The 14,254-nt window shown below is 37.1% G+C and overlaps 1 protein-coding gene across 17 annotated transcripts in view; it reads left to right on the forward strand.

The window, feature by feature from the left end:
* The window catches only part of PAK5 (p21 (RAC1) activated kinase 5), a 250,498-nt gene that overhangs the window by 79,258 nt on the left and 156,986 nt on the right, over positions 1–14,254 (forward strand). For 2 of the 17 annotated variants that reach the window (XM_039874496.1, XM_039874497.1), the window contains one exon: positions 12,397–12,471. The exons of 12 other annotated variants lie outside the window; for them this stretch is intronic. The gene's annotated coding sequence lies outside the window, so the exon portion shown is untranslated. Of the gene's footprint in view, positions 1–3,964; positions 4,095–4,546; positions 4,728–12,396; positions 12,480–14,254 lie in introns of those variants that run through there. 3 more of the 17 variants (XM_039874501.1, XM_039874504.1, XM_039874500.1) reach the window with 3 other exon arrangements.

A 14,254-nucleotide genomic window follows, 5' to 3' on the forward strand; every position in this document is an offset into this window, starting at 1 on the left:
CTCACTCTTTTGTTCTTCATTTATTCAAGGCCTTATTACAAAAAGTGCAGTCCAAGGAGCAGCATCATTGGTTTCACCTGTATCTTATTAAAAAGCAGATTATCAGGGTCCACCCCAGACCAATAAAGCCAGAATCTGCATTTCAAAAGGAGATTCTTGTGCACATTGCAGCTAGAGAAGCAGTGGTATAAATAATGGGTGTAAATAACATAGGGCACTAAGAATATTGCATAACTACACTAATTAGGCTGATTATTTTGTAGCCTATTAGCCAAGATGAGTTAACAATATGAAATTGACCATCTCTTATCGGCTAAATATAACTGAAGGTTGTTTCCTTATTGGGGGATTTCTCATCTCACAAAGAAACTGAGTCCCCAATGTTGCAGTCCATCTTTTTATAACAGGCATGTGAGATGTCACATTTATTTTATATATTAAAAGTGAAAATTACTTTTTGATGTTGTGTCACTCAGAGTGGAACATGTCATAAAAAGATTAGTGCACCATTTTAAGCCTTTGACTAAGGCAATGGCAATTTAATAAGATGGCAGTTTAATAAGAAGTAACTTGGTACTGACAGCTTTCAATTACTCTCTGAAAGAAGGAAACAAATGAATAGCCCCAATGTCAGATAATTAATATTGCTTTTAGTTAGCTTTGTAAAGTATTTTCTGCTTACTTTTGACTGGGGATGACTTCATTTCAAACCCAATACTGTGGACATTCTCTGAAAGCCTGACTTGAGAGCAACAAAGGGCCTCTTTAATTTCCTCTATACCTCCGTCAGCCATCTGTTAAAACTTCTTTAGCAGCTTACATCATAGGCAAATAAATTGTGTATTCCCCATGAGGCCTCTCAGAATAGCTGGAATGAGCTGATTTTGTTCAAATTCTGGAGCATGGAAAGCAAAACTTGGTATTGTGAGGCATGTGGAAAAAAAACGAGCTAATGTTGTGTGCCATGGGTGTGCCAATTATTAAACCCAAAGGCAAGATGGAGATAACTTTGAGTTTCTGTGGAACATCTTTCAGGATGGTCATTCCATTACACATGTCTCCTAAGTGTGAAAGAGTTCTGCTGTGATGTTGCCTGTTATCAGGAAGATGGTCAAAACAGTCTGCCAGTCTTCTATACAATCCATAATCCACCTATCTACCCATTTAGACACCCAGCATGAACTTGATTTTCCAACTTTAATTTGTTAATATTTTAATTGTATCCATTGGTTGGACATATTTTAAATGTCCATGAAGAACTATACACTTGAGATGTTAATGTAATTAGAGAAGTCTTTGCTTTTAATGAGCTTACATGGTCTAGCTCTTATATTAGGAGCACAGGCCAGTTTTGCCAGTCAGATGAGCTAAAAGCATAATTATTAGTTCTAGAAGATGCCATATTGCCTTTTTGGGTTCTTGTTTCTATTTAATGAAGTTTAATGTTCCAGGGCATCTAAAGATGTATGTATTAATCTCCCCTGACTTCTGTAACCTGTTACCACAACCTTAGTGGCTAAAAATAGTGGAAATCTGTTTTCTCATAGTTCTGAAGGGCAGAAGTCTGAAATTGGTACCATGAGCTGAAAATAAGGTGTCAGTAGGAGCATACTTCCTCCTGAGGTTCTAGAGGAGGATTTGTTCCCTACATCTTCCAGCTTCTGGTGGCTGCCAGCATTCCTTGATTTGTGCCCACATCACTCTTATCTTCAAGGCCAGCATCTTCAAATCTCTTTCTTCACATCACCTTCTCTTCCATGTGTTCAATCTCCCTCTGCCTCTTCCCTCTTATAAGGATACATGTCATGGCATTTAGATCCCAATTCAGGATAATCTCTGCATCTCAAGATCCTTAATATAATCACATCTGCAAAGTCTTTGCCATATAAGGTAACATTCACAGCTTGCAAGAATTAGGATGTGGATATTTTGGGAGGGAGCTTTTCTCAGCTTACCACAGATTTCAAGGAATTAGGGCATTTCCCTTTAATATATTGCTTATTCTTAAAGAATAGATATTGTGTCTAACACGTTGTTATTCCACAAAGGACGTTGGACCTTATCTGACATGAAGCATTGCTAATAATTAATGAAGAATATGATCGAAAAACTTAAGCACAATCACAGCATCCCCACATCTGTCTCTGAAGGGGCCTTGAACCTTTGGTGTGGCTTTCTAAAACACTCTCTTTATGCCCTGGGATGCATTTTGGCTTAGGAGTAACCAACAAATGCTACCTAAAGATGTGACGTAAGTTAGTTCAGGTGAAACCAATTTAGATTTAGGGCTTTCGATTTCTTTTATACTTCCTTAGTCATATAGGTAAAGAGCCTATTTGACTAATGTTAATCCCAGCAGGCAGTATCCTAAAATTCCATAAATTCCAGGTTAATCGTATGAAGCCATCAAAGAATAACCTGCTAAAACCTTAGCTGAAAAATCTCTGGGTTGTCTTCCTGTTAGTAATTCCTTCACAGTGTTTACAAGGAGGTCTGGCCTTGTCAAGGTCAACGTCGACATTTACTTGAAGACATCCTAAAGATGGAAGGAGCAAGGAAGTGATAGACCCAGGGTTAAGTCTCTTTTTCTCACACGTGAACTATGTTTTAGATTTAGAGAATATTCATTTATGTTTATACCCAGATATTGGTGGCATTTTTGAAACCTTACCATTTGGAAACAAAAATCTGGAAAATCAAATTATTTTCTTTAGTCCATCTGAAATGACTTTGCTAGTGTGTGTGTGTGTGTGTGTGTGTGTGTGTGCGTGCGTGTGTGCTACAGCAGGAGTATAAGTAAACAAATGAAAGAGAACTCTAACAGCAAGGATTGTGAACATACTATCAGCTGTTTGAACAGAACTTCGTATATTTGCTTACACCGAAGATGCCTCAGGGACTTCAGCTAAGAGAATGATCATCAGTGTGTGTAATTTATTTATGGGATATTTAGATGCCTTTATTGCATGAGATAGAAAACAATTAAAACCTACTTCTATCTGATGAATGAGAGAGTGACTTGGATGGAATAATGGAGCTCCTATTTTTGTTTATGGACAGACCTGCTTTAGTTTCACAGTTAACCTTTGTAATGAGACAATAATAAAAGTAAGATTCTCTTTCTCTTTTTATTTGGCTTTTGCATGGAAGAAACAGAGTATACTTGGCACCTGATATTTCCAGTGCCATCTGTCTGTTGCTTTCCTTGCTGTGAACAGATTCACAGTAACGTGTGGGTGTGTGGGGAGGAAATCGTTATTAGAACCTTTTCTAAGAAGGTCAACTCTGTGTGGCATCTGAATGCCTTTGGGCGGTGAAGGTTGAATAACACATTGCTTTATTCAGCTCTCCTTGCTCTGTGCCTTAAGGACCACAGCTAGCCTCCAACCTCCCTTTATATCTTTTTAAGGTAAGATTTAAAGTAAGGACAAAAGGACAGGATCTCTGAGTAGCTACTGCCAATATTGGCCTGATATTTTTGAAGTATTGCTTTTATTTTAGGAAAGGAAAGAGGGAGGATTTTCTCTGCTGGTCATTGGGATACTACTTAGTGTCACCTGAAGAGGTGGGTATATCAAAGATTCCGTGCAAGACCTTAAGAGACCCCCAAGTGTTAACTAGTTGTTTTCCTACTCCTCTGACAAAGACCTTTGCCCTTAGCAACTGTGTTCATGATAGAGCCTGACATTTTGTAGAGCACTCGAGGGTTTTTAAGGAAGTTTTATTATCACATTTTCTCCTGGGAATAACCCCCTGAAATAGTCTGGGCAGGTATTACTCTTCAATTTATAGATGAGAAAATTGAGATCAAGAGAAATCAAGCAACTTGCCCAAAGTCATGTCATTCTTTTTAAAAAAATTTTCCCATGCATTATTTATTGAAAATAGAAACAAATTTCTATATACTATATTTCCCTATGGTTAATCATAATTTTATTTAGCTTTTGTTTTTTTATTACAGTGCTGGGGAGTGGCTACAAATAGAGATGAAGCTTTGCCAGCTGGCCTGCCACTCACCTCCTGCTGTGCGGCCCCGTTCCTAACAGGCCATGGACCGGTTTGGTTGTCCAGCAGGATGCTTGCATATAAATAAGGTTAAGTAGAGGCCAGTTGGTGGTAGTTTGGCAGTGTAGTCTGTGATAGGTATGTTCAAAGTGACAGGGAAAAGATTTTCATCAGTGAGCTCTAAGACCTTGTGTTGATTGAGTTGCGGAAGGCTGAGCTGTGTTGGGACCTGAGAGACCACCTAGTTAAATTCTCAATTTCAAGGATATCATAGAGTGTGGGTGTTATAGCAGTTATCTGCTACCACAGTAATGCTGCATAAGAAACAAAACCTCAGCGGCATATTTGCAGTACTGAAATAAATGTTTATGGCTCATGGGTCTTGGATCAGCCACAGGTTAACTGTACAGCTCTGATGATCTTGGCTTGGCTGGGCTCTCTCACATGACTGTTCTTAGCTGGCTATGGCTGATCTAGGATGGCCTCAGCTGGGAAGAGAGGGGCAACTGTACCCTGCTCCACTCGTCTCACTTTCCAGCAGGCTGGCCCAGGCATGTTCTCAAGGAGAGGGCAGTAGTGCAAGAGCAGGAGAGGAAACAGACAAGGTCTCTGAAGACTTAGCCTTGGAGCAGTAAGCTGTTCTGTTGGATGAAGCAAGTCACCTGCGGTGGAGAAATACACCTCACCTTTATGGGAACAACTCCAAAGTCATATGGCAACAGGTATGAGTAGGACGATGGTAATTACTAAATACTAGAGGCCTTACTAAATCTATCAGTCACAGGATAGAGCCAGGCCTCTTGCCCCACCCCCACACCAGTGCTTTTCACATCATTTCTAGAGAATCTCAATTTATCTTAGACATGTCCCTTCCCCCAAAATAAGCGTTCGCTATTTAGAGCCTTTGGTTTACTGCTAGGCTTTCTGCTAATCCTCTAGTTGTGCTGGGGCTGTATTCTCCACCACACTACCCTAATCCCTGCCACAGTATTAACTCTTAATTAAGGAGTTTGCTGATAAAGTTTAGTGGTGGCTTCAAAACATTTTTACCACTGAAGAACATTTATAATTTCCCTATAGACTCTATGTTTGGAAACAATTTTGTACCAGAGTTTTTAATTTTTTTTCCTTTAAAATATAAAATGTGTACAACTGCCAAATAAAGCTTCTGAGTGGCATGAGATACCACACTGTGCAAAAGCCAGACATCAGTATAGACCGTTACTGCTTCAGTTAGCTTGGACCTCTGTTTTCACAGGGAAATACCCAAGTATGGTTAGTAGGTCTTTTGACTCTCATTTCTGTCTTCACTGATTCCAGGTTGAGAGTCTTGGTGACAAGATATGCTTCTGTCTTGAGCATTTTCTTATAACCAGACCTTTCTGAAGACAAAGCATCCTTCTCTTCTGTCAGTTACTCAGTCTGGAGTTCTTTTCAGTTAGGCTTGGAACATTATTGATTATTCAGAAATTATTGATTATTGATCACTCCCCAAGTTCATTAACCTGACTGACCCCTGATAAACAAGTTGAGGTGGAGGTACAGGTTCATACTGATGGTGTCCTTTAGCTCTTGGAAAAGACTTAAAACTAGGGGGAAGTGTAGGATAAATTAAAAATAGCACTCTTTCTTAGGCAGGCAATTTAGTTCACCTCTTTCTGAATTTTTGGAGATTTAAAATTCACCTCCATAAAATATGGTAAGAGCGGAGTTAGATGTTTTAACACTTGCAGTTTAATATTTCACAGACACGAATTGTGTCCTAAATGCATGCAAGTTTCCTTTTATCTCTGTATCACAGAATAGTCAAATGTAGGATGATTTTACCCAACTGAAATATTTGGATCTTTGTATGAACCTAGCCAAATGAAGAAGTCAATGAGCACTTAGAAAATGGTTGCAAGGTGTGATTTTAAAAAACAAACAAATGAAGAAAGACACTGTGTTGATCCAACTGCAAAAGTATTTTTCAGTGTGGTGTGGCATCACGATATTTGAGGGACTTTGCATGTATTACAGAATATAGCAAATAAATGGATAAAGTACCTTGAGGTATTTGTGAGAGTAAGAGTAACCTCTGTATGCTTTTTAAAATTTATCAATCACCTCTTAATAAAAATACAGGAGTTTGAGCAGTGCTGTCTAATAGAGCTTTCTGCCTTGATGGAAGTGTTTTATATCTGCAGATAACAGCAGTAGCCATTAGCCTTAAAAGGTTATTGAGCTTATATATGTGGCTAGTACAACTGAGGAAGTGAATAGTCTTAAAAACAAACGAACAAACAAACAAACAGCTTTATTGAGGTTAACTCAATAGATTTATACCAAAAAAAAAAAAACAAACCTGCCCATATTTGAAATGTACAGATTGATATGTATTGACATATGTATACTATCAGGAAACCATCAACACACATAGGACAGCAAACATTTCTATCACCCCCAAAAGTTTTCTGGTAGCTTTTAAAAATCTGTCTCATGTGCCTCCTTATCCTGTCCCCAGGCCACCACTGATCTTATTTGTGTTATAATATATGAGGTTGCATCCCATATTTTTACATAAATGAAATCATATATCATGTATTCTTTCTTGGCCTGGCCTCTCGGAATCATTGTTCTGAGATTCATCCAAGTTGTAGCATGTATCAAGAGTTCATTCTGTCCATAAACCCCATTGGTCACATGAGTAAATTTTTGTCTCATCTTGAAATTATATTCAGAAGAGATCCAAACAACTATAGCCAAGAATAAACAAACCTAAAGATGTAAAACAGAAGAGTGGAAATGACTTTTTCTTGGATGATTAGACTGGATCTGAAAATACCGATAAAGCATTTATTAAACATTTATTGGGATTTTTGTCATAAAAACTTTAAAAAGTTTTTATGTCCCCCCACCACTCCTGAAAAAAGAGTTCATTCCATTTTATTGTTAAGCAGCAGTTTGTAGCATGGATATTTCACAAGATGTTTAAACGTTTACCTGTTAATGGACATTTGGATCATTTCCAGTTTTTGGCTGTTACCAATAAAGCTGCTATGAACATGCATGCGGAAGCCTCTGTGTGTACATATGCTTGAGTAGCTAGGCTTGAAGTGGCTGGATCACACAGTAGGCATGTTTATCATTTAAAGAAACTGCCAAACTGTTCTCCAAGGTGCGTATGCATTTTACACTCTCCCAGTTTTTCTACGTCCTTACCAAGACTCTCTCTGGACTTAGCTTTTTTATGTGAAAAACAGTATCTAGAACTAGATGGTACGGTTGTTTTTGAAGCCTGATAAGATCATATCTATAAAGCACATGGGTAACAGGTACTCAATAAATGTGAATTCTATTTCCCTTAATAGTATTACATATTTTCCTCAAGAATAATTTTGAGAAATGGCAGTTCACTCACCATTCCTGAATCAGTCCATGAGGAAACTCATTTTTTCCATTTATTGTTCCATGGCTCTTGGATCCTATAGTATCCTCTCACCCTTTGCTTGCCCCAGACTAGTTACCTCTACTCTTTATTTCTGCAAAACACTTCTAATTCTAAGGGGAGTATTTGCTAGCAGACATTACTAAAGACTCACAGAGAGAAATTATGCTCATAGCAGACAATGAGAGATATTTAATATTAATATTTAATATTAATAGCAGACCATGAGAGATATTTAATATTAATATTTCTAGACGCATCGGACATTGTCAGCTATAGGGAATTTCTCATTGGCTATGTGCCTGTGTTGTTGGCATTGACTTTGCCAGGTCCTGGAGATTAGTTACCACTCCCACCTTCTGCCCCTATTTGTGTGTGTGTGTGCGTCCTTGTGTCTGTCTGTCTGTCTGTCTGTCTCCTTCCTTCTCTCTTCCTCTCCCCCTCCCTCGTTATCTCCGTCCCTCTCTCCCCACTTGCTTTCTCTTTATATCTTTCTCTTTGTATATTTCTGTTTTGTATTTCCTATCCCCTGCTCTCTTTCACTCTATGTCTGCTTGTCTCCTTTTTTCTCTTATCATTCTCTCTCTGATCTATCCAGTTGCCTACTCACTATTCCCAAATTCCTTTAATTTCTTGGAGGCCAGACTAGCTCTCTGCCCTATCCGAGCTATACCTTTGGCCTAATTTTGCATAAACATTTAGTGTAGTGCTTCTGTTCAAAAATCTAAAAATTTTTTCAGGTTTCCATCTTTCCTAATAAAAATAGCTGTCCTAAGCTTTGTGGTTATAGCTTGCTTTTTTTTTTTTTAGCATATCTGAGATCAACTTTATGGTCAGGGTGCCCACAATAGCATTAAAGGGACACATTCCCCTATTACAATAGGAAATCTAATAGAAGCTTCCTAAAGTCACAGTTTTCTCCACCGTGGTCTTTAGGATTTCCATTTCTGTTAAAAGGAGAACCACCCCCATGTAAATGACTCTACCTTAGTAAGCCATTCAAAATTTGTTTGTTAAAACCAGTGTAGGAACTCTCAGTGCAAATCTTTCTGTTTTATCCCTTTTTACCACAGTGGTGCTTCTGAGCAGAAGGGTCAGTTCTGACGAAATTTCCTGAAGACCTGCCAGTCTTTCAAACAGGTTATTAGGTCAATAGCAAAGATCGGTAATGTTATGTTCTCCAACTCAACATCAATGTCCGTGGCTTTCACAGCATTGATCCCAGTATATGAATATATATCTATTTGTTTAATTGATTGCAAACTATCTTCCTTACTAAACTATTACTTTTGTGAGGCTAAAGGACTATATATATTTCTTGCATAATTCGCTAGCCTGAGCTAAACCCAGTGTCTGCTCGTTTAAGCACTCGATAAATGTTTATTGTTGAATCTAGTTCTGAAAAAGTAGGTTCTTCCAGGAGCAAAGTAAAGCCCAGTAAAATGCAACCAAAGGATTATGTTTACCAGCCAGTACCAACATTATTAGTGAGGAAGAGGTAGAAGATGATGTCTCTTCCAGATTATGCTACTGTTCTGGGATTGTTAATAACCAAAGCTGGTAATTTGTGTCTCTTTGCCAGCACGATCTGTTCTTAAATAAGAGCATTACAGAGCTCTGAGCTAACTGGAAGAAAGTGTGTTCAGACAGAGGTCCTCTGATGCGGGTGTGGGTGTTGGGAATATCAGTGAGGGGGATGGAGTGAGAGGAGACGGGTATAAGAGAAGTCACTGACAGATGAGCCCAAGATTAAAATGCCCTTGAACTCTCTCCAGCCTTTGAGGAGATGGCTGTGTAGGAGTGGGGAAGTATGTGGGTAAATATGTACTAAGTGGGATTATATGTTCTATTGGAGGAATCAGATCTACAAGAGAACCCACATGAGTTTATTATATCACCAAGACCTGGCAGTAATGATTATACTAGTATAAGCGTGGAAGGATATAGGCTAAAAATGTCATCTATGTCTTGGGTGCTGGGATTCTGAGTGATTTTCTTTCCTACTTTGTGCTTTTTCCCCCCTCCGATTTTTCTACAATGAATACCTGAAAAATACATAATCAAAGAGTTTTTTAAATGTCTAACTTTTGCCATGTATATTTGGTGAAAATTATTTGTTTCGCAGTCATGGAATGTAAATTAAAAGCTACCCTAAGAAGCACACACTCTCAGAATTACTGAGTTACCAGGGATTTTGACAGCCTTATGGCTTTCTATGTTCCATTGATGTTAGAGTACATGAGCTGTTTAAATATTTTTACTTAAAAAACTTTTAGAAAATTTCTTTTCATTTTTTGCACAGCCCCAATTTTTCTCTTGAGGTTTCATGACTTATTAACAACATATACCATCTGTTTAACCTAATGAATCTATAGATCTTTTTAATGACCTCATTTACTATAGAGAAAATCCCTGCATGTCAATTTTTAATGTAAATGAACTCCATTCTAAAGACTAATAATTGCATTGGAAGCTGATTATAAAATTGTGCTGTTAAATTTGACATTTTATATTCACTTCAGACTTCCTATACTATTATGTTTTATTATCTGTGTTGCAGAATATAAACAAACATGTTTCATTATTTGCGTGGGATGTTTAACTACAGCTTAATGGGTTTATTTTGGCATATTTTAATGTCCCAATAATTTCACTACCTGCAAAGTATTGGAGTTATAAGTGAGACATTTTCCAGTGATATACTTTCTCTACACTGCAAAGTCTCTGCTTTAAAACTGGCATATTTAAAAACTAAAAAGCCATCTAGTTGGTTTCAACTTTTGTATTGCTAATATAATTTCTATTAAATTTTTCTTGGAAAATGTATTCATTATATTTGAAATTCCATTCTTCTCTAGTTATTATCACTCTTAAGATCTTTAAATCATCACAATAAATCACGGAGTACTGTAGACTTGCAATACCCAATATGGGAGCCAGATATGGCTATTGAGAACTTGAAATGTGGTTACTCCAAACTGAGATGTGCTGTAAGCATTATATACACACTGGATTTTAAAGATCTACTTTGAAAAAGGAATGAGTATTTCATCGATACATGTTTCAGTGGTGATATTTTGGCTATATTGGTTTAGGTAAAATATACTCTTAAAATTAATTTTACCTTTTTAATGTAGATATTAGAAAACTTTAAATTACATATATAACTCATCTTTGTGATTCACATTGTATTTTTATTGGGCATTGCTACTTTAGAGCTTGCTTCTTCACCAAGGAGACGTGATCTACCAAAATTTGTTAGTGATTGAAGCCCTCAGTCCTTGCATACAACATCAAGACTTGGCAAAATGGTATCCAACTCTCTGCCATTACATCACTGTCCACTGAACTTCATTGAGGTGCTGTATACTGCAGCACTGGAATTTTCTCTGTTCTGACCTTTGGGTTTTATTTTCGAGAAACATTTTTTATTAACCATGGATATACATGAATCCCAGTCATTTTTCATTGGTTGAGGCTGAGTCCCTATACAATAGATTAAGGATTAGCACAGAAAGCCAGCTGACAGGAATTCGAAGTCAGCAATCAAGAGCTTAATGAAATAGGCAATCACTTACATGAGCTAACATCGGTTGTTGGTGTCTGCAATTTAATGTGGATCTGCTTGTGTATTCATTCCAAGGGAGTCAGTGTACCCTATCAGGACACACTCATACCCTCATGTCTTTTTGCTAAGAGCTTTTTCCTTTTACAAAGAAACTTCAGAGCCTAAGACTCTTTAAAGCATGCACATATTTTTACTTTTTTTTTGTTAAAGGTTTGTGATGCAGAATGAAATTATAAATACCGAAATTTAAAGCATGGGCTCAACATTCTTGAGTTTCTTATGTAATTATCATAAAGTACAAGTCTCCATAGGAGAAATATCTCTTTTTAATTTTTTTCTGAAAACATAGTGTGGTATCAGTTATAAATTGAACTATCCTTTTTTTAATGTGGTAATTTATTTTATTGATGAAAGCCGCTATTTAATTTTAAAATAGTATAAAAGGATCAAAAGGATTTGTATTTTTATTAGAGAAATGAACTATTAATTGCTCTTACATATTTTAATTGATAGGCTGTCACGTATTTTTAATATTCACTATATTAACATTCTGTCTGCTGTGATATGTATAATTATTTTACATGTGCATTATTTTGACTTTTTAGAGGAATGTCTTTAGTGTTCATTTGAAACTTCAAATCTCTTTATATAGCCATGTGTATGTATGTTAAAGGAAATGGTAGCATGGATTTCCACATTTTTTCTAGTGTTTGAAGCTAGATTTATACTGCTCTTTTCTAAGATAAATGTTTAATCTCTAAAGGGATTTCATCAAACTTCCAGCAGCACTTGACAATATAGGGAGGCTAGCATGAACGTAATAAGCTTAAAATGCTCTAAAAAACATCATTTCACTTATTTCTTTGGTCTCCCACAGGCGTTTCCACTGTTGTCTTGAGCCACAGGCTTCTAGCTCAGATGGTTTGGGTGTGGTATGAGTTTACAAAGCAAAAAATATAATTATCCTTTAAGATGCCCCCCTTTAAAAAATCCACTAAGTTAAATGAGCCTCAAAGTACAAAGTGAGACGGAGAGATTATCTTTCTTCCTCTTTTTAAAAAATGTGGCTGTAGAGGAGAAGTCACACATTCAATTTGTATAGGGGCAAGGCAGGTGACATAAATGGGTGACACATGATGAGTGGGGATTATGAGAAAGTAAATAGCTCATTCCCTTTATATGTCACTGAGGAATTCTATTTGGTACCAAGTAAGACCGACAAAGTAAGATTATTTTAGGCTTTTTTCTTTCAAATAGAAGGTGATTTTAGGCAAAAAGCCTCAGGCCACATTGGTGACCTCATGGCTATCAGATATGCAGGATCTATATACCACATAGCAAACCACCTCAAACTCAGTGTTATAAATAAGAAGAGTGTATTTATTATTGCTCATAGGTATACAAATAAATTGGGAGGATTTTCTGGTCTTGGCTGGAGGGTCGCCTGCATCTGTGGTCAGCATCGTGTTGAGTAAGTAGGTCTGTTGATCTTGACTGAGTTCTCTTTTATATTTGGAGGACTGACTATAGGTGGTTTAGGATTTCCTCAGCTCAGATAAATGGGTTTCACACCACATGACCTCTCATCATTCTCTAGCATGAGATATCTCACATATCAATGGAAGGTTTCTGAGAGAGAAAGTAGAACCAGTCAGGACCTGTTGAGGTCTAGGTTCAGCACTGATACTCTGTTACTTCTGCCAAACTCTCTTGGCCAAATCAAGTCATAAGGCCAACCCAGACTTAATGGGTTGGGAAACAATTTCCACCTCTTGATGGGAGGTGTTGCAAAGTGCATGAATAAAAGCACACATGAAAAATTAGGTCACAATAAATCTACCCTAAGTTTCTTCTACTTTGGCCTCTACCTGAAGTGAAGATGGATGCATGGTTTCTATTCTCACCTCATGGTCTAAGATGACCGTTGTCACTCCAGCCATCACATTGATTTTTCCAGGCAAGAAGCAGTAGAAAGGGGGAAGGGCAAACAGGACTTATGCCTGCCATCTGACCCATCTAATGAGCTTTCTTTTAAAGTCTCACTGAAACACATGCTTGTATATCACTGACCACCCCTGGCTATGACAGGATAGGAAATAGGATCTTTTATTTGATACCTTGTACCCAAACAAAATGAGAGTTCTGATGTTCTAGAAGTCAATAATGAGTCATTAACCAAGAGCATCAGACATGTTAACCACAATTTTATTTTGATTATTGGGCAGTATTAGCAAACATCCCCGAGTTTTCAAAAAACTCCACAAATACGGAAATGTGACATGAAATCTCCTGTATTTTATATGTTAGCTCCTAATTCAAATATTTTTAATTTTTATTTTGAAGGAATTTTAGACCTACAGAGACTTTGCAAAAATAGTATAGTTTTCAAACACTGTTCATCTTTAATGTTAACATTTTACATAACCATAATAAAATGATCAAAAATAGAAATTTTAAAATGGTACAAGACTATAAATCAGGAATTGACAAGCTTTTTCTGTAAAGGGCCAGATAGTATACTATTTTAGGTGTCTGTCAATACTATTTAACTCTACCACTGAAGCACAAAAACAGTCGTAGACAACATGTAAACACACAAGAGTATCAGTGTTTCAGTAAAACATTATTTATAAAACTAGGCGGCATGCCATGTTTGACCCATGAGCTGTAGTTTGCCAACTCCTAATATAAACTAAGCTAAAGACCTTATTTGATTTTATCAGTTTTCCCATTAGTGTTCTTTTTCTGTTCAAGACCTCAAATTACATTTAGTTGTCGTGTCTCCTTAGTCTCCTTCAGTCTAAGACAGTTACTCATTCTTCCTTATCTTTCATGACTTTGATGCTTTCAAAATACACTAATCAAAATATACTAATATATTTCGTAGACTGTCTCTCAACTTTGATTTGTCTGATGGCTTCTCATGATAGATTGAGGTTATACAAAAATACAGGTGTGACAATATGCATGAGTTTGTATACCTTCATATATGTTCTAAATGACTACCAAGAGAGCCTAAAATTAATAACACCCCGGTAGCAAATAGCATACCTTGCACCCAGATCTTGATTTCTAAGCACCATCTCCAATGAAAGGAACCAAGGCCCTTTAGAGAAGTAGTTGATTCCATGGCTGGAGTAGGGAAAATGAGAATTGCCCAGAATATTTGTGTTGTCAGAAAGTAAGGTAGCTCTCAAAAAGGAGCAAGAACGTGGACACACGAACCCATCTGAAGGAGTTCCCAATGTCCAAAA

The sequence above is a fragment of the Pteropus medius genome, unplaced genomic scaffold (assembly GCF_902729225.1).
Source record: "Pteropus medius unplaced genomic scaffold, Ma_sr-lr_union100, whole genome shotgun sequence".
Lineage (NCBI taxonomy): Eukaryota > Metazoa > Chordata > Mammalia > Chiroptera > Pteropodidae > Pteropus > Pteropus medius.